At 38.6% G+C, this 27,488-nt stretch overlaps 1 protein-coding gene and 1 pseudogene across 13 annotated transcripts in view; both read right to left on the reverse strand.

The window, feature by feature from the left end:
• Positions 1-27,488, reverse strand: part of GRIA4 (glutamate ionotropic receptor AMPA type subunit 4) — a 390,564-nt gene that overhangs the window by 257,287 nt on the left and 105,789 nt on the right. The gene's annotated exons all lie outside the window — the stretch shown is intronic.
• LOC106976472 (60 kDa heat shock protein, mitochondrial-like) lies at positions 23,245-27,076 on the reverse strand (annotated as a pseudogene).

Raw genomic sequence — 27,488 nt, forward strand, 5'->3', positions numbered from 1 at the left:
CACTCACCTGGATTTTTAAAATAATGTCTCTTAAAATACCAATAGTCTATTGGAAAACTTTACAAAGTCAGGAAGTATTACTTAAGCACCTTCCCTCTTTCTCTGATTATTTGATGTTAAAATGATGAGCTCCTCATGTTCACATTTGAAAAGGCTCAATCAGATGGTGGATAGAGCATGCTGGGCCCAGAATTCATTAATTTATGCCCTTAAGGCATTATCATAGATTATTAATATGTAAAAGCTAATTTTCTTAGACTTGTAAGCAGTGGTTAGCTGGAGTACATAAAGTTACTGAAGCTAATCACTCTAAATGACAAGTCGAAATGCAAATTACACCAAAATATTTCACTTCAATTATATCACAATTAAGTACTTCCGCTTTCTCAGATGTCTTCTCCGAAGATGCTTCTGGACAATGCCATCAAAGATCACAATGAGATGTAATCACTCGCGTGGCCCTGCACATGCTCTCCTTCGGTTTTATGACATCTCAGCTAGAAAGCACATTTCAATTCTAAATTAAACTAATCGAGAGCTCAGTAAAAATATACAGGCTTGTTTGCACATTTCTTTCCAGAGTCAGGCCATCATAATGGAAACACATGGCTCATTTTGCTTCCAAGGCCCATAAAGGAAGAAGCAGAAGGCTATTTGCAACGCTCAGCACAAGAAGCAAAGACTTCATCCCGTGTAAAAATGGCTGCTCGGGCAGTCATTTGGGTGCTGCGAAGATCATAGGATTCTTTTATACTGCTAATATATAACCATAAGGACTCCAACAAGTAGGTCTTTAGAAGGAAGGAAGGTGAGAGGAGAGGAAGAAACCAGTTCTGAAGAGCGCATAAATCCTAACAGGTATGTTGGTTCTTCGCCTTGTCAACTTCCAGCCATAAAGAAAATTACAGGGGAAAGGCACCCAGTGATATACTGTTCCGCATTCAAGGATCTGGAACATATTTTCACCTTTAAGTGGCTCCTTAATGGAAACATTCGATTCATCATCTATATTTTATACTATACAACTGAGTGGCGTAATTGCTTCAGAGTTCTTTGTATGCTCGAGAAACTTTTTCAAGGGTCTAAATAATATGTCGAAAGCTTTTCTTCATCAGAGGAGACGCAGCTGTCCTCCTGAAAAGCATTTAAATGCATCATGGGAGTGGATAACATCAATTAAAAATGGAATGGAATAATATTGGACAGATATTGGAGTGGGTTTTACAAACAACTGTTCTCATGAATATCGTGCTTCCTGGAGAGCGGAAGTGTCATCACTTATCTTGGGTACAGAATCTGTGACATCTGTTGAATGTCTGTCTGTACTACCAGACGTAACAGCAAGGACTGATGGGTCCTGCCATCGTCTTCTTCCCTCTCCAGCATCCAGCATCATGCTTGGCACATAGCTGGTGTTCAATACATACCTGCCGAATCAACAGGCAAATCATAGAGGCAAACAGGAGGTCATGTGTGAAAGGCATGGGAGATTTGTGAAGATAGCGGATCTCATCATTTCAGTGGGACACACAGCCATCTGAAGCAAATCTAACAAGTAAAATTGTGTTTTGACAAAAGATCACAATGTCTCATTGTACTTAATAGGACACAATTTAGCAAAGTTAATTCACATTCAACTTATCTGGAATCCACAGCTTACACACTTGTAATGGGGCTACCTGCTGTGTGCATTAGGCTAAGGACCCACACCCAGGTGCTCTAGTCTCACGTCCTGAGCACAAGCGAGTCATCCAGGCAGCCAGCTGGGGAAAGGAATGGGAAGAAAGCCTACCAATTATTAAGCACCTACAGTGTGTCAGATTCTGCCACATTTTGTATTCATTATCTCATTCAAACTTCATGGCAACCCTACAAGGTAAGTCTTAAGTCTTCTCATTTTTCTTTTTCATTTTTAAAGATGAAATGTGGTAAAGTGATGCAGCTTGTATAAACGTACACATCTAAGTGGGGAAAGAGCAATTTTTAACCCAAGTCCGATTCCAAAGGTGACACTCATTCTACTCTACCGCTTGAAAGGAGAATAGTTAAACATTTTTACCATCTTGCTCTGCTGAAGGCATTTGGGCCATTACACCTTGACTGCTACCGGAAGAGGCAATGTAAGAACATTTACACTTCATGGAAACAGAAGCAGGTTTTAAGGGATTATGGAAAATTGGTTTCTCTTAAAAAAGCCACTTCTTAAAACAAACCAAGTTTTAGCTGCCAATGTAAAAAGGACAAGCACAGGTGGCTCAGTCGGTTAAGCATCTGACTTCAGCTCAGGTCACAATCTCGTGGTTCATGGGTTTGAGTCCCGCTTCGGGTGAGCCCCGCTTCTCTCTCTCTCTCTCTCTCTCTCTCTGTCTCTCTCTCCCTCCCTCTCTCTCTCTCTGCTTCTTGCTCATTTGCACCCTCTCTCTCCCTCTCTTCTCAAAGAAAATTAAAATAAATAAATACAAAGGACAAATACATATATAACTCAGAAGAATGAGATCACAATATGCAATGTTTCCTTTTTGGGGGGGGCGGTAATTGTGTGTTTCTAAAATACACTGCACAAAATCTTGGAAGAGAATTTACAGGTAACCATGACTAGATGAAAATACTGAACACCTGTATGGTTTACTTTATGCATATATGAAGACAGATACTAAAAGGTTTTCCCATTCTAGAGTATAATATTAGAACCCGTGGTCTGACGTTAGTAAAGATCATAAAATAGCTGGTTTAATTCTGTGTTGTGATACATTATTTTGCCTATATTCAAATTTCAAAAACAACTGTCAGAGCTCTGGGCTGTACAATAAGAAGGCTAATGTGAAATGGAAATAATCAGCTGGTCCAGTTACTTTGTCTACGTTATGTTTTAAGCTTTTTGATTGCTCAGAGACATTTCCAGAGTTTATAAAGCACTTTACTTCTTCCTTATAAATTATTAGGGTATTATAGAACAGAATGGTGTCTAATAAAAACACTATTTCGTTCCCTATGATGTTAAACCATGATTCACTATTCAAAGAACACTATTAATCTGTTCTGACTGTGCGTGTGCGCATGTGTGTGTGTGTGTGTGTGTGTGTGTGTGTGTGTGTGTGTGATGAAAACAGAAAATGCCTTTGGATTTTGAGAAATAATAGAATATGCCTTGCTTCAATAATCACTATAATCACAATCCTTTTAAATGCACTAAAACTTGAACTATATATTTCTTGTTTTTACACTAAAACAGCATTTTTTCCCTCCCTGGTAACTTTTCTTAGAATAGTTAAAATCACTTATAAAAAAAATGCCAGGTTTTATATTAGAACATAGACTTTTGAAAAAAATTGAAATTTATGTACATCTGTTTCCTAGCAAATAAAGTGAAGTTTATTCACCTCATCCAAAGGAAAAGCAATTATGCAATATAAGGTTTCATTATGCATATAAAGTCATGAATGCCAAGTGTTGAAGAGCTTGTTGAAGGAAGTCATCAAAAGGACGTGACCAATGGTTGACCCATGAGCTGGCCCTGGGGAATCAGAGCCTCCTCATCTTCTCCTTGTCCTTGGAATATGTGTTCCACTGGCCTTCCCTGCTCCTGAACATGGCCTTCAGATAGCAATGTGGTGTTGGGAGCATCTGAACAGTATATGTGATGGAACCTTCTGTATAATCCTTTAAGATTCTGGCAGGCAAGTGGGACTGTTTACTCATCTTGTGGCCACCCAAGACAAGCCTCATATGTAAGTTCTCTTGCTTATTAACCCTGTCACCTACCAATATGGAATGGTCTAACACTTTTTCTTTCTTTCTCTTTCTTTTTCTTCCTTCCTTTCTTTCTTTCTTTCTTTCTCCTTAAAAAAACAACTCTATTATTGAAGTGTGCCTCTTTCTTCTGTCTTGCCCTGCCCTTCATGTACAGGACTGGCTGCAGAGGACACCCAGATAGCTCCCAAGGAGGCTGCAAACCAACAGAGATCATCTGGCATAGATACTATGCCATACGCTAAATAGGGAGATTCTAAAATTTTTCTTAAATAATGTGATTACTTGACATGTTATTAAAGGAAAAAATATATTTCAGAAATTATATAATTACACTGAGATACACAGTTTCCTGAATAATCATGACCATTTCATATATTCCAGTTTTCTAACATAGTCAACCTTTTTTTTTTTTTAAGAGTGGTAGAATTAATGGCTATTCTCTCAATGTGGCTTTTCAGCCACCTGGTCATTCACTAACATTAACTTCCTCTAAATAAAGACTGTAAAATCCAGCCCCCACAGGGGCTAGTCAGGGAGCTAGCTGGGTGAAACAAACCAAGCGAAGGGTGGTGATGTCAGCAGTGAACTTGAGAATACTTACCCACCTCAAAGGGCCTCACCACTCTCACCCGCAGGTGACTGATGCTGGGACAGATTAGTGCCTCAATGTGCCTGGGAATTCTGTGTTTTCAACAGAATGTATAAATATGAATATATGTGAGTAGTCTGCTCGTTTAAAAATGTTGGCCACCAATTAAAACATTACTTATTTTAGAGTGGTTCAGGACAGATTTTATCTGTGGGCAGTGTATTTCCTAGACCTGACATTTTTCTGGAATTACTGTTGCCCCCCACCCTTAATTCAGATATGACCATATGATGCCAAACTAAATCATCTGATCTCTGCAGTGTTTATCTTAACCTGGTACTCTTGAATTTTGCCTGTGTTCAAAAGTATGCATAAGTATTTAAGTGTGCACCTGTATAGCACAAGGGGGGGAAAACTTTGCAGGATTATGGAATTTCATGACTGGCTATATAGGTGGAACATCTCATTTTATAGACAACGAAAGTGAGTCCTTGAGATACACCATCACTACCCAAGGCCGTGAGACACTAAAGCAGACCTCCTTAGCTTAGAGAAAAAGTAAAGATAAAAATGCACATTCCAGTGAGAGAAAAACTTAATAGCGAGATCATACCTATAAATTAATAGGTATTTGAAATCTATAGAGCAAGGATGCGATCTGTGAGCAAGAAAAGTACACATGTGTGTACTGTGTACAAAGGTGTCTTGGTAGTATTTAAAGCATATTTCATGAAATCATTGTGCTCAGCAAGTATGACAAACACTTCTGTAGATTTTTATTATGGGTCTCAGCACATTTTAATTACTCAAATATTTAACCAGTAGTGCCTTCATGCTACAGAAACTGTTCTCCTTTTTCCACTGCTGATTAAGACAAATGGGTTGCTGATTTCTATTCACTTACAGGCAGGGAAATGTATAAGCCACAGTCCACTATATTATAGAGTCTTTCGGCAAGGTTTTTGTTTTGTAGCTTCAGTTTTCCTTTTTCTTTTCTTCCTTCCTTCATTTTGCATTTCTTCTTTCTTTCCTTTTCCTTTCTTTCCTTCCTCCCTTTTCACTTTCTTTCTTTTTCATTCCTTTTCTTTTTCTTTCTTTCTTTCTTTCTTTCTTTCTTTCTTTCTTTCTTTCTCCTTTCCTTCCTTCTTTCTTTTCTTTCCTTCCTTCTTTCTTCTTTTCCTTTCTTTCTTTCTTTTCCTTCTTTTTTGTCCTTCCTTTTCTTTCTTTCTTTCTTTCTTTCTTTCCTTCCTTCCTTCCTTCCTTCCTTCCTTCTTTTCTTTCTTCTTTCTTTCTTTCTTTTCTTTCTTTCTTTCCTTCCTTCTTTTCTTTCTTCTTTCTTTCTTTCTTTTTCCTTTCCTTCTTTCTTTTCTTTCCTTCCTTCTTTCTTCTTTTCCTTTCTTTCTTTCTTTTCCTTCTTTTTTGTCCTTCCTTTTCTTTCTTTCTTTCTTTCTTTCTTTCTTTCTTTCTTTCTTTCTTTCTTTCTTTTCTTTCTTCTTTCTTTCTTTCTTTCTTTTCTTTCTTCCTTCCTTCCCTTCCTTCTTTCTTTCTTTCCTTTTCTTTCTTTCTTTCTTTCTTTCTTTCTTTCTTTCTTTCTTTCTTTCTTTCTTTCTTTCTTTTCCTTCCTTTTGTCCTTCCTTTTCTTTCTTTCTTTTCCTTCATTTTTGTCCCTTTCTTTCTTTCTTTCTTTCTTTCTTTCTTTCTTTCTTTTCTTTCCTTCTTTCTTCTTTCTTTCTTTCTTTCTCCTTCCTTTTCTTTCTTTCTTTCTTTTCCTTCATTTTTGTCCTTTTCTTTCTTTCTTTCTTTCTTTCTTTCTCTCTCTCTCTCTCTCTCTCTCTCTCTGTCTCTCTCTCTCGATGTAATGCTCACAAACATTATGGGGTAAAGTTTCCAACAATTTAACCTAAAAGTGAATTGTTTTGAATACTATTTTGTGTTTGAGGTAGCTACGTATGAAGTCAGCATATAATTACTGATTTGCCTAGTGTGTCTCAGGTACTGTGTTAAAAGCTGAGATGACAAAAGTAAGCAAAATATATTCCATAATTTAGGGAATATGTAAAACTAGAACTTTATGTGATAACATCTGATCCCATCAAAGCTAGAATATTTGTTTCAACAATATGGAGCATCTCCTGAGTTGGGCCATGTGCTAAATGCTGGGGGCACTGCAGGAAGGAGTTCACATGTGATCCCTGCTTTTCACTGAATAAATGATGACAAGTGGATTACGTGCCTATAAAGGGGGTGGAGTAGTCAGATTCTAGAATGACACACATTTAATCTGAGTGTGAACGAGGAGTATGCCAAGTGGGGAATCACATTTTCAACACAACAACTGGAAACTGAAACGGGTTATAAAGAAACTGAAGACCATTTGGTTTGGTGCCTAGAAAGGGAGAGGATATGGTGAGTGATGAGGCTGAAGAGGTAGATCTTAGAGAACACTGTAAGTACCTCATTCTCACACTGATGGGAAGACACCTTCCAGTTTTGAAGCCCCAAAAAAGGGGAAATAATCTAATTCGTGGTTTTAGAATGCAAGCTGCTGTGTGGAAAATTAATTACGCAGGGCTGGTAATGCATCCTGGTGAACCTGAGAGCCAGTATTGTAGTAGGGCAGGCAAAAATTGTTGCTAATTTGGAATTCTGGGTTTGTGAGGGTGGAGAGAAATACATGGGCTCAAGGCATAGGTAGCAAGGTGAATTAGTAGGCTTTGGTACTTACTGACACACACACACACATACTCACACGAGTAAGAGGCAAAACTCACGTCTCAGTCTCTCCCTAAAGCAACTGGCCAAATGCCGACTGGCGCGTTCATCCTTCTCAGAGGCGGAGGACAGCTGTGGAAGAGCCAGTGAGTGCAGTTCTGTACGTACTGAGCTGCAGATGCTTTGCAGAAAGTTCTGAGAAATGTCAAATAGCTGCATATGTGCGCTCAAAGTTGGAGACAGAAATTTTGGATTTATGAAAAATAAATGGCATCTGGATTTAGAAGAATAGACACAAAAGCTCGAGTGAGGCTAGTAAAGTAGCCTTAGCAAGAAAGGCCAGAACTGATCTGTGGAGTGGAGGGTGTGAACCAGCAGAATCAGATCTCCAGAAGCATTCAGAAAGGCATGACAATAAGGACAAAATGAGCACAGTGCCATATCATGGTACCCCCAAGAAAACAAGCACTTCAGAACAGAGAGGGATACTAGTATCAAATGCTGCTGGGGCAGGGAGACAGGAGAAAAATGGGAAAAACACACGCCATTGGAAACCAAAGACAAACCAAGTAATGGGCAGAAGAAATTCTTAAAGATACAAATAATACATGAATTCCATATTATGTAGGAGCCTATTAATATGTATTTGCAAGCAAACTTCAGTTTCATATTTGTATCACATACAGGGAGGTCTTCTATCTACTTGTTTACTATACTAACACGGTATCCTATCTCAAATAGTGTCTCATCTAATAGTACGAGAGTGAAGATACCATTGGTTGCAATTATTTTCTGAGACTGTGATAACTCTGAAACAATGTGGTAGAAACATATGAAGCTGTCTGAACTCTTTCAAACTAACAATGTTGCTACCGTGAGGGTAGTTTGCCCATGTCTGAATTTACTCGTAGACATTTATTTGGGCATAAGAAAGGAGATGACATGAAACATAAGATATAAAGAAGATGTTTAAGTGTGGGCTACACCATCTGGACATGCAGCCACATCAACAGAGACAGCAGATGTGAAAGCAATGCACAAACTATGAGGTACTAAGTGATGAATGGTAAGAATGTTGTGTTCACGGATGTTAGTCCTTCTTTTCAGCTGCCTGATCTCTGAAATGCTTGCCTGTGTTTGGGGAATTCACCACCTCCTGACTCTTGGAGCCTGGAAATGCCAGATGTTATTTTCTCCAGCACCCCTGGCAACTAACCTGTAGACTCATGCACAAGTTATTGACTTATTTCCCTCAGCTCCAATCCTACTTTTTTTAAAATACTGGCTCTGTATCCTGCTTTGTGATGCTAGATCCTGTTAATAGTCTCCTTTGTCCAATGGTGATGCAAGCCTTCATCAATGGAGGGCACTAGAATTAACCTATCAAGTGACTGCAAGCACGTATTCCTTTGCTAATAAGTGCTTGGTCATCCATCATCATTTTTCCAGGCAGCGGTCCGGCAGCCCTTTCTGAGATGCTCCAGAAGCACCCCTGGCCAGACTGTCCCCACCAGAGGCTTCCAAGCATCTCTGCACCACCAGAACCCTCCAGCAACACACGAGTACTTCTCTAAGCCTGCACACCCTCCACAAGGCAGCAGCTCTGAATGCTTCTGGAGGTCTGATTCTGCTGGTTCACACCCTCCACTCCACAGATTGGTTCTGACCACTTCTAGAAACCAGCACTGGCCCATCATGGCTGGAAAGTTTCTTTGCCACCTGCAGGCTGCAATTTGTGAGAGTAGCTATACTCTTTTCGAAGACATCAATATCAACCTTGGCAGGCAATCCTGTCATAGTCTTTAATTCTTATTGTTCACTCTTCCTCAGCCTAGGGTTTTTAACTATTCTTTTGCACTTGCTAATTCTGGACACCCTACCATCCTCTTGCATGCCTTTTAAGAGTTATGCTCCTTCTACTAACAATTCTTTTTGTTTAAAAATTTTTTAATGTTTATTCATTTTTTTAGAGAGAGAACCTGAATGAGGGAGGGCTAGAGACAGAGGGAGACACAGAGGGAGACAGAGGGAGACATAGGCTCTAGGCTCTACGCTGTTAGCACAGAGCATGACGTGGGGCTCAAACGTATGAATTGTGAGATCATGACCTGAGCTGAAGTTGGACGCTAAACTGACTGAGCCACCCAGGCGCCCCTACTAATTCTTCATATTAATCCTCCCTTGCAAAAAACAAACAAACAAACAAACAAACAAACAAACAAACAGTGTGGCTTTTGACTCATGATTAACTAATATAGCCCAGGATCTGTACTCTGCCAATCAGAGTTAAGTGTTAAGGGAGCAAGCACAGGGCGCTGTCCATGGTGACAGTCAGAAATTAGCGCCAGTAATTTTCTGGTGTAAGAGGCTGTATGCTGTGTGCAGGGATGAAACCAGGCAATAGCACACAGGTCCTCACTGGACCATTTTGTGGTCAGTGTGGGCAATGTTCATGCCTTGTCCTAGATCTAGTTAATCAGGCCTCCTGGCATTTCTGGAAAGTACTTAGTAAATTTTTAAGGAATTATTTTTGACTTAAATGAGCTGGAATTTCTGTTTCTGTTGCTTGTTACTAAGACCTGTTAAAAAGAGCTAACATTTGAGAGCTTAAATTATTCAAGCACTGTTCTAATTGCTCTCTGTATATTATCACATGTAATCCCCATACAAATACCATAAAGTATCAATTATTCACATTTTATAAATGAGGGAACCACAGCTCAGAAAGATCTGCCTAAGTTTGCAGAAGTGAGGAGTACAGATGGTAGTCAAATTCAGACGTTGATTTCCAAATCTAGTGCTCTTGATTGCACCCACAGAATCTTCTTTATTGTTTTTGTGACAACAATGTGATCAAATATCGAGTTTTATTTTTCTCCAACAAGAGTAATTATATTTGACTGTCAAGCTAGACAGAAAAATCTACTTCTGTATCATTCGTGTTAACACCCAGGGCTCAGATTTTATTGAGATTTGGAGCTAAACTGGGTCAACTATTTCCCTAGGTATCTTTTCTGATCATTTACTACCTATTTCTCATAGTTCTATAAAAAAAACTGATATTATTGGGAAGTCTGCATGAGATCATTATTAGTTTTCTGTCCAGGGAATAGTCTAAATGAGGGAGGAGCAGAGAAGTGGGGTTGAGGTTGGCTTCTACTAAAATTAAGGGAAATAAAGTTGGTAGGGAGTAAGAATCCTATATTCTGCCTTTATCATGGTTAGGATAATTTCCCTTCTTAGAATTTACACATCCTAACTCTCTCATTTGTCCTTTAGAACGTCATGTTATTAACTTACTATAAATGCTGACCAATTACTAGTTTTCATTAGATATAGTGATATCTTTTATTCTCGAAGAATAATAAAATTTATATTTTTATTTTAAAAGTGAAATGATGTAATTCAGTACGTCATTCTTTAAGGATATTAGTTCAAATGGCATCTTAAGGGACCTAAATGCTCAATGTCTGGACCATTTTAGAAAAAGGCATGGTTTAAACAATTTAAAGAGCCCATTACACTCAGCCACATTTTAAAAATTGCATAATTTGATTAAATTGACATTTAAATGTCAAGTACTTTTCCAGCATTTCCTTTCTCATGATTGCTCACTGCTGAGACGTTTGTGGGTAATTAGGACGATTTTCTTCTCCTCTTTCTTTTTTAATCAGTCTATCTCTTCAACCTTATTCATTGACAGATTCCAGCATCCAGTTGTTTTTTTCTTGGCATTGAATTCTGGGGTCACTAAAACTGAGCTGTTATAGCTCTAAAAGTTTTAATGTTCAAGTGAAAAATCATTTAAAATATCCATTTAATTAAGTTGATTTACAGAAGTGACAAATCTGTGTGATTACAATATGTTTGGTGGTAGTATGATTTCATTATAAAAATACCTTAAGCATGTAAATTCGGTTGAAAAGTTTAAATTTTTAAGTATTTAATTAAATTCCTACATTTTCATGTGCATAATTTAATGGACATGTAGTATAGTTAGGATACCTTAATAAAACACACATACCGTACACAGCTATAGCTAAATTTAAATACAACCACAAGGAAAAACAAATTAATTGATACCATTTTAATTTTCGAAATTAGAGAAGATTTTAAAGAAATAAGAGTCAATACTAGCAAAGGCATGAAGAGACAGAAACTTGTATTTACTGCTGATGTAAACACAAATTCATATAAATCTACAAGAAACACAAGACATAAATATCTATGAAAAGTCTTAACTTTTATACCAGGTACCTTCGGGGAGTGATGTGAAAAGGCTACTACAGACAGGTGTCTCAACTCAATAATACAGTAGAAGAGGGAAATTGGAAACTGCCTAATGTCCCAGTGTTGGAAGATTTCACAACTAAATACACAGTGTGATTTCAAATTAGGAAAGACGGCAGAAGATTATGTGCCAAGACATCAAGACAAGTCATCTTTGAGAAATAAGTAGAGGAAATTTTTTTAGGTATTCTTTTGTAATTTCAAGCTTATACCAAGTTCACTAGAATCGACATTTTTACTTTTAAAATGAGGAGAGAGAGGGGCACCTGGGTGGCTCAGTTGGTTGAGCAACCGACTTCGGTTCAGGTCATGATCTCATGGTCCGTGAGTTTGAGCCCTGCACTGGGCTCTGTGATGATGGCTCAGAGCCTGGAGCCTGCTTCAGATTCTGTGTCTCCCTCTCTTTCTGCCCCTAACCCACTCGCATTCTGTCTCTGTCTCTCTCAAAAATAAATAAACATTAAAAAATTAACAAAATAAAAATATATATGTAAAATTAGGAAAGAGTAAGCTTTATTTTGAATATGGGAAGATGACAGCTGGTTCTTCCATAGACAGAAAGCAGTCTTTGAGCTCAAGACCATGAGCTCCCTGACATGTTAGCGGCAGTGGGTCCTGGGCCATGTAAACTCTTCACATCCAATACCGATGATTGGGAAGCTGGGATTTAGCCCCCTGTGGAAATTGCTGAGGCAGAATATTCCAGGCAGAAGAGAGAAAAATATAAAGGTCAGGATCAATAATTGCACAAGGAGTTTGTGCAATTACTTGTTTAATTAAGTTTTTATTTTCTGTTTGGTTGTAAACCCCACTAGGGTGGGGCTTTCTGCAGGGATCTGTCTGCAGCACTTTGCACCATTAACAAATATTTGTAGAATCAATGAAAGAAATCCAATTATAGAATATTCCTTAATGTGCCTGTTTGAGTCAAGGTTTATAGATTATTTTTGTAAACAACAGAACACATGTTCCCGGATGTTATGCTGAGACTACAAATTAAACTACAAGAGTCCTTGAATCTGTTGATTTCCCCTGCCTATTTGTGAAAATGGAAGAGAAAAAAGAAAGGGAAATGAAAATTCAGGCAGAAAACAGGAGGAGGAAGGGGCATTCCTGGTCATTAATGCTGCTCAGAAATAAGTCTCAACCATTCACAGAAGAAATGGAATTTTCTCCCTTTTTAAAACCATTCCACCTTTTGTAGTGATCTGTCCCTAAAAAAGGTTATTTCACAGTGAACCGCAATCAGCAAAGGCATTACCTAGATGCAAAAAGCCTATAAACACAGGGCCCAAATCACAGTGTAATGGGCTGGAGGAAAATTAGGGAGTGGGCCCCATTCTGGGAACAAGTGTCTGATCTCAACAGTAAGGACCCAAAACAGGCAGTACTGCCTGTAAAAATGTGTTCTCCAAGTCAGACTGACCCATTCCCACTCTTGACCTCTGGAAACCAGCATCTCTTTCTATTTGAAACTTTGGCTGGTGAGCACTGGATCACTGGATAGCTTCTATCCAGGTAATCCCCAAATATACTTTATTCCTGATATCCCTACAGGGATTAGGACGATATTCCCAAGGAGCTGCCAAGAGCTCTACAACCCGAGTCTGTAATGTTGCACATTCCTGCAGTATACAGATTGGAGATTTCTCTATCCACCTTTTCTGCATGCTCTCAGAGATGTGAATAGCTACTTGACAGTGGGGGAACCAAGACATGTGCTATGCTAGTTCGAAATATGAATGCCTTGGGGCTCCTGGGTGGCTCAGTCGGTTGAGTGCCCCACTCTTGATTTCGGCTCAAGTCATGATCTCAGGGTTCGTGAGACTGCCTCCTGCAACAGGCTTCATGCTGAGCATGGAGCCTGCTTGGGATTCTCTCCCTCTGCCTCTCCCCTGCTCTTTCTTTCTCTAAAATTATATATATATGTGTGTGTGTGTATGTAATTATATATGTACGTGTATGTGTATACATATACATACATATATAAACACACACATACCCATAACATACACCTTTAATTACAACTAGTCTGGGGACACCTGGGTGGCTCAGTCTGTTGAGCGTCTGACTTCGGCTCAGGTCATGATCTAGCTGTCTGTGAGTTCAAGCCCCAAGTTTGGCTCTGTGCTGACAGCTCAGAGCCTGGAGCCTGTTTCAGATTCTGTGTCTCCCTCTCACTCTGTCCTTCCTCCACTCATGCTCTCTCTCTCTCTCTCTCTGTCAAAAATAAATAAACATTAAAAAAATTAAAAAAACAACTAGGCTGGAGGTAAAATGTAGTACATCAACCCAATTCTGCACCTTTGATGTAGAAAATCAGAAGAGGTTCTTTTCACATATGGCAAGTGACTATTTTTTGCAACACATTAACGAATAAAGTACAATAGTTAATACTGCTCATGAGCGATCTTAAAATGAAATGATCTGAGTGATGAGGGCTTCTGCATCTGTTTTCAGAATAAGCTTATTTGAAAAATAAACTCTGTCCGGAGTGCCTGTTATGTGCCTGCTGCCCACTATGGCAAGTCTTGAGAACTATATAAATGCAGCCCTTGCACTAAATAGTTCATAATTATACACGCATTTCTGCCTGCTCAGAATTCTCTAATGAACTTTGCTAATATTTACAAAATTTAGGAGCATACATATGCACCAGAGAGAATTGCTGGTTTGCTGAGAGGTATCTGCACCACAGATCAGGAATCCTAAACTCCCAAAACGCTGTGGCTCATGGGAGAACTAATCCCATGTGGCTCATGGGAGTTACCTAATCGTTCTGGTAATTCCTCATGCTGATCACAGTTCTCTCCAGCAGTCATGATGAGTGACAGGGAAAATGAAGAATTCTATTTAGTCCTCTCTACCCTTTGGGTTAAAACTGAACTCTTGGTAGCACTTTCTAAACTTACAGTTTAATAATTGAGTTCCGAGATCAGGTACTGATGCCTGAAGAGGTTCAGCTTGCCTGTTCTAGAAATCAATACCATTGAACTGTCATTCACCAACTTACCTAAAAATGACTCAAAAAGAAGTACTCATTCTGTGATGAGCGCTGGGTGGTGTATGTAAAGGACGAATCACTAGAGTCTACACCCGAAACTAACATTACACTGTATGCTAACTAACTGGAATTTAAATAAAAATTTGAAAAAGAAAAAGTAAGACAGGAAGAGACAGAGATAGAAGGAGGGAGGGAGGGAGGAAAGTGGGGAGAGAAAGAGAGATCACCTGTTTAAGAATAAGAGCTGCGCACTGTTAATGGCTCAAATATGGAGCTCGACGACATACCTATGATGTAAGCTCACCCATGTGTAACTTCTCACCTTGTGTCCCCTTGCTGGTTCAGAACTCCTAAGTAGGCAGCTGATTGAAATTGACAAGAATTCTGCTCTAGGAGCTTCAGCAAACACAAATCTTTTCCATTTCAATAACCTGGTAGCTCAAAGGAATGAGCTGCCAAAGGACCAATGGAATGGAAAGGCACGTACATATTCCCTCTTCTGCCATCAGAACCCATGCCAACAGTAAACGCTGGTCTCCTTCAGATTAGCTCCTTGTAAGAGGTGTTAGTTCAAAACATAGCCACTACCACCAAAACTAAAAAGGGGCTTTATTAGGACCCCAGATATGCAAAGAATTTGGTAAGAAAATAATCAATTCCGTTTTAGGCATGTGGTCTTTTTAACTCTCTGCTATTCAAGTTTTTTTTCAATGAATTGCTCTCTCACTGCAGTGAAGAGTATCCAAAAGATTTTATATATATATGAGATATATATATAAAATACTTACAATTTATATATAATATATATTTTATATTTATATGCATAATACACACACATAAACGGAGACAGATGGAGAGAGAGACAGACTTGCCTACATGTTGTAAAATTGATAATCCCTCAAAGAGACAAATGTTATTTCTGAAGATTCTATGTAAACATCTTTATGAATAATGACATTCTGTCATATCACAACCTGTGACATCTTCCGTACTTTTCTAAAAGAACAATGATACTGAAGGTTAATATTTGCATTGCATCATGTGCCTTAAAAACCATGTTTGCATGTGTTAGGTGATCGCTGATCTGCCATGGACTGAATAGTTGCTGCATTTTTTTCTTCCTGAGATATCATGGCTCAGCAATAACTTTTTGTTGTTATTTATATTGGCTTCAGAATCTTTGAAATCTTCTTAACCTGCCATAAACGTCCATTTGCAGCATCCACCTGTCCATCCATCTATCCGTCCGTCCATCCATCCATCCATCCATCCATCCATCCATCCATCCATCCATCCAACCAACTAACCAAATTTGTTGAAATGTGCTTTTTGCAAAGCATCATAACTGAGGAGGCAGAGAGTTTGTACGTCTGGCTCTATGTGTTTGGAGCTTCCTCATGGAGTCTCATACTGGCTTGGTCATGAGTGAATTACACCACTGGTTTAATCACACCCATTTAAGTAACTACACCATTGCAATCTTGACAAAACTCAACTGGTTTGTCCCTTAGTCAGTGCTACACACACACCCTATACACTTGTGTGATGACAGCAAATCGTGTACATTGGTTTCACAGGTACTACCACCCTTACAGTGTTTCAACGCTACACTTATTTTGTTCACATACGGGGTATACATCTGAGGTGAACCATAGAACATAACTTTGGTTTTGACTTGAGCACACACTTAAGCAATGATCCATCTCTGTTTTTTCAGGAGAAAAATGACGCATTTGAATATTTTAGTCAGTCTGACTCAATTTTATATCCACTTTTTATTGTCAGTCTTACCAAAATGACCTGTAAGTAGGAAAAATATACTATCATGGGCATTTGTGTTTCTTTCTCCCAGGATGACTATTCCTCATTTCCAAGAAAAGAAACCTATTCACAATGATGTCTTTTTTAGGAATTCAGAAACATATGTAATTGGATGAATTAAAGAGAGTCTCTTTTGGGCAGAATCTTGCTTTGAGAGGGAAGGTTAGTTTTAGTTCAAGTTCTTTAAGGATATGTAATGAAGAGTTGTTTAAGAAGGTAACTGCTAGGGGTGCCTGGGTGGCTCAGTCTGTTGAGCGTCCAACTTCATTTCAGGTCATAATCTCACAGTTTGTGGGTTCGTGCCCCATGTCAGGCTCTGTGCTGACAGCCTGAAGCCTGCTTCAGATTCTGGACTCCTCTCTCTGCCCCTCCCCGACTCACGCTCTGGCTCTGTCTCTCAAAAATGAATAAATGTAAAAAATTTAACTCTGTCTCTCTCTGTCTCAAAAATAAATAAATGTTTAAAAAAATTTTAAAAAGAGGGGGCGCCCGGGTGGCTCAGTTGGTTAAGCGGCCGACTTCGGCTCAGGTCATGATCTCGCGGTCAGTGAGTTCAAGCCCCGCGTCGGGCTCTGTGCTGACAGCTCAGAGCCTGGAGCCTGTTTCCGATTCTGTGTCTCCCTCTCTCTGACCATCCCCCATTCATTATCTGTCTCTCTCTGTCTCAAAAATAAATAAACGTTAAAAAAAATTTTTAAAAAAGGTAACTGCTAAAGTATCTCAGGTAAAAGCAGAATTCCCACTTACATTTTTAAACATTTTTTACCTTTTGTTAAGTAAATAGGCTCTACTCATGGTCATAAAGCTTGCCATGATCTGGCATGAAAAATGAATTTTAAAAATGTGGCTCAGGGGACTGAGAGCTCATGCTATGAGGCTAAAGATAATGTCAACCTCGTTTTCAAAATAAGGGGGAAAATATTCCCTTGTTTTGGATATTCCAGAGATTAATGAATAAATTATCATGGAGAATTTGGCTAAAATAAATATCTATATAAAACTGAGTAATAAGGATTACAGAGAGTAGGGGAAGGCAAAGATTCAGTTTCTTATTTTGTGGATTATAGCAACTGCCTATCAAGTGGTAGAAAGTGAGGACAATCTGCCTTTTTGAAAGTAATGTGTCAAGGTAATTTACATGATAATGTCGTATCTTCTCTAGTTCAGGACTGAATTACGGTCCGTCTGAGTGTGAATTTTTCAATCATTCCCCATTTTTACATAATTTTTGCTCTCTGCTTCCTACAGATATTTCCACTGAGTTATGAAACCTCATAATATGATATTATGAAGAAAGTGGTGTTGATGTTAAATACAAGGATTCTTCTCTAGGGGACCACACTGATATTCTGGTAATACTGTACAGCCAAAATGCACATATCTGTACAGTACAGAGGTCTCTAGGAAAGCACCCACCAGTTCTTTCCTAACCAGAGTACCTGTACATCACATTCTATTACAGTATACATATATTAGGCTTCCAGTGACTGTCATATGTTTTAACTTAGGAAACTAAACTTTCCATTCTGTTTTAACCACTGGATGATCATGTAAAATTATTAAAATTAAGGAAGTTGAGAATCCATTTATAACTACAACCTGTCAAAGTCATTTGAAGGGTACACATTACCGAAGGCGCCGTAGAAATAAGTCAATTATTTTACTCTATTATGTAAATAAGAGTTTTTTCATTGCCTTTCTTCTATGCCCTCCCTAGAACATATATATATATAAAATCACAGCTAAAATATGTTCCTTAGTGTAGAATGGTGTCCCATCAATATAGGATCTTCAATAGATTTTGAAACCTTTGAGAATATAGCTGAGGCTCTTGCATAAATGGAAACAGAGAAACTTGTAATGGTTAAGAAATTGACAAGAAATTTTAGTCACCATCTAATAGAAAAATAATGCTTTGTACTATGTCCAAGACTATTTGTGTTTTAGGTTTAGTTCATTACTTTTAATATTTGTGGCCGACTCCACCAATACCTCAGATCGTCTTCTTCCTGGAACCAAGGTGCACTACATTTCTGGGCCTCACTTGGTTACTGGTGACTGAGTGAGTAAGTCCCGAGTGGAACGATGTGAGTCACTTGCAGGCTTGACCCACTTCACAGCTCAGGTGCATTTTGCACTTCTTCCCTTCCAGCTATAGGCTGATGACAGGAATGTGTTACAAGATGCTTCTACATCAAGATGAAAAGATCCTGGGTCCCCAAAGACCAAGTAGAGGAAAACCCCTTCCCCAATGACTCGAAAACCCATGTAGAGTTATGACTTCTCTTTTACTGATCCTTAAAAGTTTGGATCTTTTTGTTCATACAGTTTAGTCTATTCCAACTAGGGCAGAATTATATTGAATCCTTTATACCTAATATCCAAACACATTCCATATGCCAAGACCTGGCTCAAATCCAGAATCTTCTGTGCCTCTTTCCTTGATTCTTTTATCTTGATGTGGTTGACCTCTTCCTGATTGGATTTCTTGTACTAATCAATTGACTATTAATGGAAGTAAAACATCTATCTGTACGCTTATTGACCATCAAAACAAAAAGGGAAACATGGCCAGTTACAGTTTCTTACATCCACTGGGGACAAAGCATAACACTTCATGGCTGGAGGGAAAGCTTTTTCTAATGTTAAATTCTTAAACAAGATGTTGCAAACATGGGAATTCATTTAGGGAAGGCAGTGATTTAATAAAAAATATCCTCCACAACATGCCTAACGCAGGTGTTATTAACAGATCTAATAGTATATTAAGTTATAGCATCTTTTAATTGTAACCAAGTTGTGGCTGGCATGTTTGCAGGATGCCAAGATAATACATATTAAATACGGAACTGCCCTGTTTCATTTGGCCTCAGTCCAAAGATCAGACCTGTTTGATAGCGCACTCTTGAGAAATTCTCTGTGAAATATAGTATCAGAGTTTTAAAAAATGAGAATTGTACACCAATTGATTGTGATTGCCATCAAGTCCGCCCATGATGGCAGCAAGTTCTGAGCTGTTGGTTGGTGGTGAGTCCATTATATTAGAAAGCAGAAAAGCTGACGGCTTGACTGTTAATCTTTTGTGGACATCAAGGAACCTAATCTAGACTCTTCACTAATAGGAGGCTCTCAATGACACCTGTTGAGGGGCGCCTGGGTGACTCAGTCAGTTGGGCATCCGACTTCAGCTCAGGTCATGATCTCATGATTCATGAGTTCGAACCCCACATCAGGCTCACTGCTGTCAGCACAGAGCCAGCTTCAGATCCTCTGGTCTCCCTCTTTCTCTCTGCCCCTTCCCCACTCTCTCTCTCAAAAATAAATAAAACATTAAAAAAATACATATATATATTAAAAAATGACACCTGTTCAAACTGCCAGAATAAACCCATCCACCCCCCCCCCACACACACACACAGAAATCTGGGTCTGCTGCAACTTAAAGCTAAAGCTGTGCTTAAGACTACAGAGTTCTTTAATACCATAAAATTGTATTGTATGTCTAAGGCAGATGCTAATTCGTTTCCACAAATGTCTGCATTGGCATGTCTGGTTTGAACAATATAGATTCCTGACGACCTTAAATAAAATAATCACTTGGAAATACATCTCTTAATATGGGTTTATTGTATGTGAGCCAACTACAATTTGTATGATAATTAATATTATTTTATAATTGACTACACCAATCTTATGTCTGATAATATTTAGGTATGAGGATCAGCTGATGATGACACCACTGCTAATTGGTGTCAGAAAGATGTCATTTTCTATGGGGACTTGTCCACCTACTTATTGTAAGAAAAGTAGTCACCTCAGTTGTGTAAAAGTCAGATTGTTATCAGATTGTGATGACATTGAGAAATTGAATTCAGTCTAATTTTACGACATAAATTCTGTACAACAATTTCTTTTTTTTTTATTATTATTTTTACATAATCTGTACACCCAACATGGGGCTTGAACTCCCAATCCTGAGATCACGATTTGCACGCTTCACTGAATGAGGCAGCCAGGTGCCCCTAGTACAATTTCTTTTACATAAAAAGTGCACCGATAGCTTTGACTCTCAATTATATGTTAATTGTTTCTATTTGCTCTTCAAGTTTAAAGAATTTGCAAGTTAATTCTTGTAACTTTTAGTTTAAAAATTACTCAAATAAGCTTGAGATAATCAATGACTAAAAAGCAAAAAAACAAAACCAGAATCAGACCTATAAATCCCCAGAACAAACTGAGGGTTGCCAGGAGGCTGGGGGTGTGGGGTGGGCAAAATGGGTGAAGGGGAGAGGGAAGTACAAGCATGTGGGTATGGCCTGAGTAAGTCACGGGGATAAAAGGCGCAGCATAAAGAATACAGTCAAGGATATGGTGATAGCATGCATGCTGATAGATGGGAGCTACACTTGTGGTTTGCAAAACATAACATATAGAGATGCTGAATCACTGTGTTGTGCACCTGAAATAATGTAACATCGTATGTCGACTACCCTCTAATGAAAACTAAAAATAAATGAAACTAAAAACACTTAAGAGACTTATCTACCACCAAAAGAACAATAAAAATTATCTTTAGTTTTTATCAAATGTAGCCTCTAAGTAATAATGTTTCTGTAAATTTAACTTGGGAAGTTGAGATAGAATTTCTACAATTCTCACATACCAGCACTTCAAAAACTATTTTGTAAATCCTAAATCTTATAGACTTTGTCTCCAGGCCTTTCTAAATTTAGTGGTTTCTATATTGTAATGGTAACAAACAAAATTAGCTGAGCACAGCTGTGCTCAGTGAAGTATTTATTACCCAAGGTCCAAGCCTGCCCAGGGCACATGTAATTCTTCCCTGCAGCTGTATTCACTACTCGTCCTCTGGGTCCGTTGCTAATAATTTTTAAGTTGTCCTTTTGTTATTTCGGTGGCCTCAAGCTACTTTTAATTTCCATTCTGTTTCTGTTTATGCATCTTTAAAATATTTTATGCTCTTAATTAGCATAAATTAATTAATAATTCCTGAACTATTTTCCTTGAGTAATTTAATTTAAAAAATTTTGTCTGTGTGTGTGTTTATTTACTTTTGAGAGATAGAGAAAGAGAGAGAGCTGTCAGCACAGAGCCTGGTGCAGGGCTTGAACTCAAGAACCACGAGATCTTGACCTGAGCCAAAATCAGAGGCTTACCCAACTGAGCCACCCAGGTGCCCCCTCCCTGAGTAATTTAACAACAATATTAAAGTACAAAGCTTCTTGTACAGTGTAAAGAGGCAGGTAGTTGAAAATTTACTGAAGGACATTATCCCCCAGAGATCGTGCAGGAAAGAATGAACACCTGCAGGTAAAATTAGAATGCATAATACCTGTTGGTGTTTCTGTAAATTAAGTATGGCTCTTACTTATAAAAGCACTAGAGAGAAAAATCTGAGAAAGTCCCATAATCCTATCATTTTACCAAATGATTTCATTTTGTGAATTTCCTTTGTGTGTCCATATGCACAGGATTAAATGTATTCAGCATAGTTTTTTCTATATGTTACATTGCAGTAGCAACCTGTTACTTAGTAGAAGAGGTTTACTCAGATTTCTAAAGATAAATACTTATTTCTCCATTTCCATCATAAAATTCAACAGCTCATCACATAATTAAAAAAAACCAGTAATATTTACCTTTCCACAGTATTTCTAAATTTAATGTATGGTTTCTCTTTACAAAGTCATTTTTCACTGCTCTTTTAAAAAATGTTTTCCTTTCTTCCTTCCTTCCTTTCTTTCTTTCTTTCTTTCTTTCTTTCTTTCTTTCTTTCTTTCTTTCGTGTACTATGTTCACATTTTATGGGCATTCACTAGTTATGAGGAATGGCCTGAGGCCAAAAGGACTTTTAAATCTAGACTATAGTGATTTATTTATACATAACTCATTCAAAGCTTTTTCTAGGTTAAAAAAAAGAAAAGAAAAAAAAAACTCATCTAAAGGAAAATGTAGGCAGTAAACTCTTCCATATTGGTCTTAACAATATTTTCTTAGATAGGTCTCCTCCAGCAAGAGCAACAAAAATAAACAATTGTGACAATATCAGGCTAAAAAGCTTTTCCACAGTGAAGGAAACCATCAATAAAATGAAGACACAAACAACCACATGGGAAAAGTCATTTGCAAATTATGTATCTGGTAAAGGGTTAATATCTAAAATATATGAAAAACTCATACAACTCAACACCATAAAAACAACCAGATTAAAAAATATGCACAGGATCTGAATAGAGATTTTTCCAAAGAAGACCTACAGATGGCCACAGACGCAACAAAAGATACTCAACATCACTAATTTTGAGGGAAAGGCAAATCAAAACTGCATGAGATATACCACTTCACACCTGTCAGGAGGGCTAGTATCAAGAAGACAAGAGACAGCAAGGGTCAGGTAGGAAGTGGTTAAAAGGGAATCCTTAGGCACTGCTGGTGGGAATGTCAACTGAGGCAGCCACTGTGGAGAACAGTATGGAGGTTCCTCAAAAAGTAAAAATAGAACTACCATATGATCCAGCGATTCCACTGCTGGATATTTATCCAAAAAACCCTCAAAAACATTAGTTCTGGGGCGCCTGGGTGGCTCAGTCGGTTGGGCGGCCAACTTCAGCCAGACGATCTCGCGGTCCCTGAGTTCGAGCCCCGCGTCGGGCTCTGTGCTGACAGCTCAGAGCCTGGAGCCTGTTTCCGATTCTGTGTCTCCCTCTCTCTGAGCCTCCCCCATTCATGCTCTGTCTCTCTCTGTTTCAAAAATAAATAAAACATTAAAAAAATTTTTTTTTAGAATACAGCACCTTAAATCCTGTTTTATCAAGTTTTGTTGACTTGCTATTTTTTTTTTAATTTTTTTTCAACGTTTATTTATTTTTGGGACAGAGAGAGACAGAGCATGAACGGGAGAGGGGCAGAGAGAGAGGGAGACACAGAATCGGAAACAGGCTCCAGGCTCCGAGCCATCAGCCCAGAGCCCGACGCGGGGCTCGCACTCCCGGACCGCGAGATCGTGACCTGGCTGAAGTCGGATGCTTAACCGACTGTGCCACCCAGGCGCCCCGACTTGCTCTTTTTCTTACAGTTCATTTCTTTCACCTCTACCTCCACTGTTGGTATCGTAACCCAAAGCACCCTCAACAGCTGTCCTTTTCCGTCCCTCCCTGTGCCTTTTACAATGCTTCCTAATTTCAGGGTCTGATGTTGTCACATGTGGCAGAAATACCACAGAAGAAATGCCGTACCCTTGTGCCTTCCACAGGGTAGAGGTACACGATGCTGGCAGGTCTTAATAACTGGTGATGTCAACTTCAGTCACTGGGATAAGATGGTGTCCGCCAGATTTCTCCAGGGGCAAGGTGCATTTCCCCCCCTCAATTATTAAGAAGTATTTTGTGGAGAAATACTTAGAGACAACTCAGACATCCTGTTTCTTATCATAGCTTCACCTATTAGTTTTAGCATCCATCAATAATTCTTTCCTGCAACAACTACCGTTTTGTTTGCTTACCCGTGATTTTCTGTTTGCATCCTTTCTTCTACATTATTCATTGCAACTATAGTGTAGACAAGGGCTGTCTCTTCTCCCCTATTTACTTATTTATTCAGTTCTTTACTGTTGACATCATTTGGGACTCATGGATATTTACTTATTCTTTGGTTGTCTAACCTTATGACCATTACTTGTTCTTTGTTGTTTTGTTCACATTGTCCCAGATTTTGGCCATCGGTAGCTTCTGTAAGTTGGCTACTGAATCCTTTGCCTCATGCTTTACCCATCATTTTATAAACATTTCCTTGCTTTCTGATACAAGATGATCTTGCCTCATCCTATATTTTATCTGTTTTAGCCCTGTTACCATCCTTTTTTCTTTTTTTTTAATGTTTATTTATTTTTTGAGAGACAGAGAGAGACCAAGCATGAGTGGGGGAGGGGCGGACAGAGAAGGTGACACAGAATCCAAAGCAGGCTCCAGACTCTGAGCTGTCAGCACAGAGCCTGATGCAGAGCTTGAACTCACGAATCACGAGATCATGACTTGAGCTGAAGTCAGATGCTTAACCGACTGAGCCACCCAGGTGCCCCTGTAATCACCCATGTTTCTAAAAGTCATTGTCTTTTAATTGTAGAATGCTATTCAGGAATTAAGATCTGGATGCCAGGTGTCTTCATTGCCCCTGGAATGTTCTTGCCTCCAGATCCTCTCAGTAGACAGAGCTAGGAAACACATGTATGGACACTCAACACACACATACATATTATAATTATTTCTATACCTAAGGTTCTGTATATATATTGAAGCCATGGGTTCATACTTACACGTCCAATTTTAGGACTCTTTCTAGCATTTCCCCTTTCCTTATTCGTAACCCGGCTCTTATTACCTACAATATATTTACCTATCTGCTAAATCTTAGTATGCACATAGTATTTCAGAATCTCTAGTCAATACGTTTGTTAAAAACAAATTTACACAATATAGTGTATGTGGTGGGGGATATATTTGCATATGGTATGCAATCAAAATATTGTCCCTCACATCACTTAATTATTGTCTTCTCTACCCCCTTCGATATAGTTATGTCATTCATTTATAACACCGTCAGGTAAATTTGTTATTTTTTTGTATTCTATTTTGGGTTCCCCCACATCCTGGTCGGTTTTATTTATTTATGTTTTGGGGTATGTCCTAAAAGACAGTGCTATACAGAAAACGAAGAGAAGTTTCATTCTGTTCACATTCTTGAACTGCCACTCCTACCCAACTTATGTTGGCAACCGATCTCATTAGTTTCTGGTTTATTTTTCTATATTTCTTTTGAAGACATTAGTGGATAAATGTGTATTTTCTCATTCTCCCTTTTTCATTACATAAAGAATAGCACATTACAGACACCTTCACAGTGTATTTCTTGTTTGTTCATTTTTTTTTTTTGGCGAATGTACAAATAGCCTTGTATTTAACAATACAAAATAAATTATCTGTAGGCATGGACAATGGCAGTGATAGATCATTCTATATTGTTAAATGAAACTAGTAACTATGGGTATATTGAGTTTCTTAACATCAGCCAGCCTTTTCAACTTCTTTAACTGACTTCTCTAAAATTACTGGTGAGAAACATTGCCTCAAGCACCCTGTCATAGTTTATTAGTAATGGTGAAGCACTATTCTAGAAAGTAGAACATATCCTCCCTGACCATTCCACCTGTTCCATGGTCCTTCTCTTCAGCACCCGATAAAACAGTTCTTATTAGCTTGGTTGGATCAATGATTCATTTCTCCATCACATTCACAAAATCTCCAAGGAGAGTATCAGAACCAACTTTTGAGAAACTTAGCATAATTATCTCAACTATCAATGATCCTACAACAACTACTTTCTTAGTAATGACCTTTGTAAGCATATTTTTAAACGTTTATTTCTTTATTTATTTTGAGAGAGACAGAGAGACAGAGACAGAGAGAGACAGAGAGACAGAATCCCAAGCAGGCTCCATGCTGTCAAAGCAGAGCCCGATGCATGGCTGTATCCCATGAACCATGACATCATGACCTGAGCTGAAATCAAGAGTTGGACACTTAACTGACTGAGCCACCCACACACCCTGTTTGCAAGAATTTTGAGTGTTCTTTTAGTAATTTCTGTATCATTGAAAATATCTTCATTAGCTGGAATTAGCAAGTCTCAGGCTGGAATGCACTGAAGAATAACACAACCCCCTCCCAGAACAACACCTTCTTCAACAGCTTACATGTAGTATTGAGGGCATATGCAGGTCTTTCTTTTCATTAACTTCCACATCACTTGTCCCACCAACCTGCAGCAGAGCTACTTGATCTAGAAGTTTTTCAAGATATTCATTCAATTTTTCCTTTTCATAATTACCAGTTATGATATGTAACTGCTCAATGATTTCTTGAATAGATTTTTCAATTTGAGTCTGTTATCTTTTCCCTTCGAGCACACTGGCTAATTTTTGGTCACAATGACATCTCTATCCAACTTTTCCTAAGTGTGTGACTGAGCATCAAGATTTAGGGTCAACCTTTCTTCTCTGAACACTGAACCACCAGCATCAATAGCCATGTGTCTAAGTAGGTTTTTCCATTGTCACCAAAACCTGGAGATTTAACTGCTATAATCTGAAAACCAAGTTTTAGACTATACAAAATGGGTGTATTTGGAGCTTCTCCATTAACATCTTCAGTAATTATTATGAAGGGCTTACAATAAGCATTGACAATTTCAACTGCAGGTATAATGGAGTAGACACCAGACATTTTCTTTTCACCCAATAGAACACAGGCATTCACATTTCTGAGCTTCTGATGTATACTAAGTATGAAGAAACATAATAAAACTACAATCCAGTAATTTATAATTCATTATTCAGTGTTTCCCATCTTTTGGTGTCTTTACATCCTTCCTTTCAATCTTTTTCACTGTATAAGAAATGATACTGCTCATTTCTTGGCTTGCAGAAATAATAGCAACCTAAGTGATTTCTCTGGGGCTCAACACAGGTTTGAACTGCTTCTTAAATTCATCAATCACAGCATCTACAGCTAACACCACACCTTTCCTAATTTCCACTAGATTAGCACCTTGGCTAACCTCCAAGCCTTCCTTGGCAAGAGAGGATACTGATGTGGTAGCAGTGGTGGGGGATCTCTGGTCTTTTTCTTTGTGTTAGTGGCAACATCTTGAACAAGTAGAGTCCACACATTGTTATCTTTATCCTTTAAGTCAATTGAGACTGATACTCTAGGACTACTCACTCACTAATAATTGCTAATCATCACTCCAGCATCAGCTCAAAGCATTAAGGCTCAGATACCTGCACCAAATTTTACATCTTTGGCATAAGCCTGAGTGAGACGAGGAACCATTGCCTGCACAGTGGCCTCACCTGGTGAGGCTGTGGGCGTTCACCTGAAGAGGCAAGGGAGGCCTGTGTGCTCAGCACACAGAGCAATCAGTCCGTGCCCCCTCTCTGTGCTATGTCACCGTCTGTGTCACCCAGTGGCTTCCATCCCTTTCCTGGTGGCCCAGGCCTGGCAATCTGCATGCACCATGCATATTTTTGTTTTGAATGTTAACAATAAGTCTTGGAAATGTCCCCATATTATTTCATTCAGGTCTTCATTCTTTTTCAGTTTCTTGGTACTCTACTGTGTGGATGCATCATACTTTAATCAAACACTATCCTGTGTATGGGCAATTTAATTGCTTCTGATATGATACAAATCAAATAACCCTGCAGGGAAGAACCTTGTGTAAATATAGTATTCGAGGAGTACC

This window comes from Acinonyx jubatus, chromosome D1 (genome assembly GCF_027475565.1).
Source record: "Acinonyx jubatus isolate Ajub_Pintada_27869175 chromosome D1, VMU_Ajub_asm_v1.0, whole genome shotgun sequence".
Classification (NCBI taxonomy): domain Eukaryota; kingdom Metazoa; phylum Chordata; class Mammalia; order Carnivora; family Felidae; genus Acinonyx; species Acinonyx jubatus.